Source organism: Pyxicephalus adspersus, unplaced genomic scaffold, assembly GCF_032062135.1.
Source record: "Pyxicephalus adspersus unplaced genomic scaffold, UCB_Pads_2.0 Sca2418, whole genome shotgun sequence".
Taxonomy (NCBI): domain Eukaryota; kingdom Metazoa; phylum Chordata; class Amphibia; order Anura; family Pyxicephalidae; genus Pyxicephalus; species Pyxicephalus adspersus.
In genome coordinates, this window is record NW_027319424.1 from 1 (window position 1) to 4,021 (window position 4,021).

Sequence of the window (4,021 nt, forward strand, 5' to 3'; positions counted from 1 at the left end):
TTTTTTTTTTCCTTTTAAATTTTTTAATTTTTTGCAGAAAACTAAGATGTTTTCTGCAAAAAAATATACATATATTTGTTATGTGTTCATTTAAAAAAAATATTACCTGTCATATGCATTTTATATGTTTTACTTGTGTCATATATTTTTTTTATGTTCACAGTGAAGGAGAAGAGTGGCATAACATGAGAAAAATTCTCCAAGGTCACCTTATGAAACCCAAAGAAATAGCAAAAATGGATGTAAAAATTAATGAGGTGAATACCTTCCCTAAAATATGTACAGGTATAAAGAACAAAAAGTGGTATTGTTACTATTTTTATATTTGTTGAAAGAATAAATTTTAGGTAGTAAGTTACAATTCATTAAAAATATGTAAGCACTACTTATTGCCAATGGCCTCCATAGCGTCTAGAAACTATTTGTAACAAGACTCTAACAAAGAAGTCAGGTATACATTTAATCCAGTGGTGCCCAACTTTTTTCATCTGGGGGCTGCAGTTGATATTGAGATAAAATTTGCAGTAAATGGACAGCTATGTGTGATAGTGTAGCACGGTATGACAGGTATGGTTTTTCGTATCTTGTGATGGCGCCATAGTGATAACATTTTAGGGGGAGTTAGCTACAAGAGACTTGCACTTACAGTTACATTTCTCTTTTCTTACAGAGAATTTGGGGTTCACAGAGAGTAAGGGGATAGGTATGTGTGACAGGGTAGCATGATGTTTATAACATTTTAATGGAGAAGGGGGGGGGGGAACAAAAGGCGTTTCCTGCTGGCTCCCACATTTCTAGTTGCAAACATCCCACTGTTCCAGAGAAATTGGGGTTCCCAGAAGGTAAGTGGTCAGCAATAAGTAACAAGTACCTTATCAGCTGCTCAGTCCCCCACACTGCAGAGTCTGCAGGTTTGACTCCAGGTGGTAGTGAGCAGTACTGAGTGTCTACCCTGAGCCAGGGTTCTATGGCATGCGGAGGGGATAACCGCACCGCAACCTCACCGCCAGTCTAAACGCAGCCTTGAAGTTTTGTGATCGAGCAAGTAAATAAATATGAAGCACCACAGAACAGAGCGAATTGACAATACCCTAATGCTCATTACCATGGAAGTGGCCCCCAGGGATCCCTAACATGCAAACTCAATTTGGGCACCCTGGTCGTGAAATAGCCTCCTTTAATTGGACAAAATCCCTGATTTTATGCTTGTGACCTGGTATCTGGAAACTTACTATTTTAGAAATTTGGTTTGGTAGCTGCTCTAGGGGTCCCGTGTGTACCCTGAAGATTTCATGTTTCCATGATAACCGCTGTGAGAGATAAGAAGGTTTATACATGGGGATAATGACACCTGCATGGACACAGCTCTCATTGCTGCTGCTGCTGCATGAGGGGTGGGATTATCTCATAGTACAAGTTGGGCAGAGAGAGGCCACACTGATTGCCAAGGTTTGTAGTACACGCCCACTCCCAGGGAGCTCACACTGAGCATGCTGAGGAAGCTCCCTCTCCTGGCAGCACAATAGAGAAAAATAGATTTTCATGCCCAATTCCCTGAAAGTCAACAAGCAGAGAGGGAATGAGGGGAGGGCTGGATCTGGCAACTCCACGTGCCGTATGTGGCCCGCAGACTGTAGGTTGGGCACCCTTGCTTTACTTCACTAATGTCTAATTTGTATAAATTTACCATTCTAGTGAACTTTGGTAAATGATGTATAATTGGCAAATTGTGGTGAATTGTAGTTAATTCATCAAGCACCTGAAACCAAACAGTCAGTGCAACGGAAAACCTCACATCCACAAAATGTTGGTCATCAGTCCTTGCTTAGAAGCAAGTTAATTCTATTTATTTAGTGTTGCCAACCTATTATTTTCCTGACTGTGTATGCTTTCACTTTTAGTGTATGTTACTTTTTCAGTCTCAACGCTACAAACATTTACCAGATGTTATCTCCAGGACCTCCTCCAAAACTGTGTATTCTAGGTGGTTCAGAGAACCACTGGAACCTTTAAGTAGTTTTGGCGAGCATGGAAATACATATCAGCATGGAAATACACCATCCATACAGACTAGTTGGGTAACTTTTGCACAAAAATAACAGAATTTGTATTATATATATATATATATATATATATATATATATATATATATATATATATATATATATATATATATATATATATATATATATATATATATATATATATATATATATATATATACCCTTTAGTATACTATATTATTAGGGTCTACTATATTGCTCAGAACCATTCTTTACCATAAATGGTCAATTCATGTGAGTCTAAATAATTTCTACACAACCCTTATGGAACTTTACCCAGAAATCAACACACATAATGTATATATCCCAGCTAGTCACCTATGTCCTGTCTCAAAGTAAATATTTCAGATACTTTAAAAAAAATGAAATCTGACAGTCTGCTATGTAATTTATATAAAAAAAATGTTAGGTTGTCAATCAGGATTTATTTGGCATCTTTTGATATGTTTCAACAACAAACAGGCCAGAAAATGAGACAGTGATGTGGATGTGAGTTGTGTGTTTACTGGTTCCCCCACTCTATTTCTATCTAGAAAGAATCCCACAATTAGAAAACAAACTGTAAACGTTCTTGCAGGCAAATTAAATAGATAAAGCTTTTCTTCTCGCCACATATTTCTGTTCCAACCATACAAGTATACCACTGGCTACATAGGCAAAGTCCCACTGTTGTCTAGGGAGTACTGTTCCCCAGTGACACCAGGCTGATTTGTTAAATACGTTATATTTGTTTTCTGACAATATAGTGTATATATTCACTTCTAATCATTTCAAAAGCAAATTATGGCACTTGAAATGCCCAATCATGTACAGAAACTTTTAACATGACCGGATAGTTTACCAGAATATTTTCACAATTTTTTAAGTTAAGGTTCTCAACCACAGTAAATCAACCTTAGTAACCTAAGCCAGAATGCTTCCAAGTCCATGCACAGGATTAAGTATGATGAAAGAAGCTGCATTTTTAGTGACCAGACTTTGCATTTTCACTTGATTAATGGGTTTCTAGTTATATACTTGATAAAGGAAGAAAACTTTGAAACCAAAGTAAGCATTGCAAGCACAAAAACTAATGGTAAAAACGTATAACTAAAAATCCATGAACGTCTTCTGTGCAACAGTCTTTTTTTTTTTTTCAGGTGGCACATGTTTATTTCACTTCATTAAACATTTAAGCAATTTGTTTTTGTATTACTTTTCAGGTACTGGAAGATTTTATCAAGTACATTAGCCGAAAATGTGACCAAGATGGGAAAGTTGATGATTTGTACCTCGAACTTAACAAACTCTCATATGAAAGTGAGTAAAGTGAAAAAAAATGTTTGTAAGTGTTTAAGGATTTTAAATGATATTAGTAATGGTTACATCCCTTTGCAGTAATTTGCTCAGTCCTGTACAATGAAAGATGTGGACTTCTCCAAGAAGCTTGCACTGAAGATGCCTTGAGGTTCATAAAATCAGTAAAGAAGGTACTAAACACACAGTTTTCTTCCAAAATTAGTCCCTTTTCATGTTGTTTTTTTTTTTTTTTTCTAGCATGATTTTAACTACATTTACTAAGCTCAGTGAAATGACAATTAAAAAAAAAAGTAAATTAACCTGCCCAAACTCCTTTATTGACTCATATTTTGAATTCACAGGCAAAATATAACTATTTTCAATTTAGATAGCTACAATGTATCTAAACCGAAGGACAAACTAATTGATTGTGGCTTCCTGTAAGACAATATAACACAATTGTGTCCTGCGTTGACACCAGGAACAATTTTAGAAAAAATGGCGCCCTGGGAAAATATGAAGTGGGAGCCCCAAATGTACAGCAGTCCAGCTCCTAGTGTCCCTCACATTGCCCCTGATTCATCATTGAAATCCGCGATCGCGGGAAGCGCGATAATACGCGCGACCCGCGATCGCGGATTACCGCGGTCCGGGACTCGAGTGCGCGCGTCCACTCGCAT

General features: G+C 37.0%; 1 long non-coding RNA gene across 1 annotated transcript; it reads left to right on the plus strand.

Moving 5' to 3' along the window:
* Positions 1-163: 163 nt before the first annotated feature.
* On the plus strand, positions 164-3,532 carry LOC140321328 (uncharacterized). Its single transcript, XR_011918902.1, has 3 exons — positions 164-257; positions 3,266-3,362; positions 3,441-3,532. It is a non-coding gene; the product is annotated as an uncharacterized lncRNA (long non-coding RNA).
* The last annotated feature ends 489 nt before the right edge of the window (positions 3,533-4,021 follow it).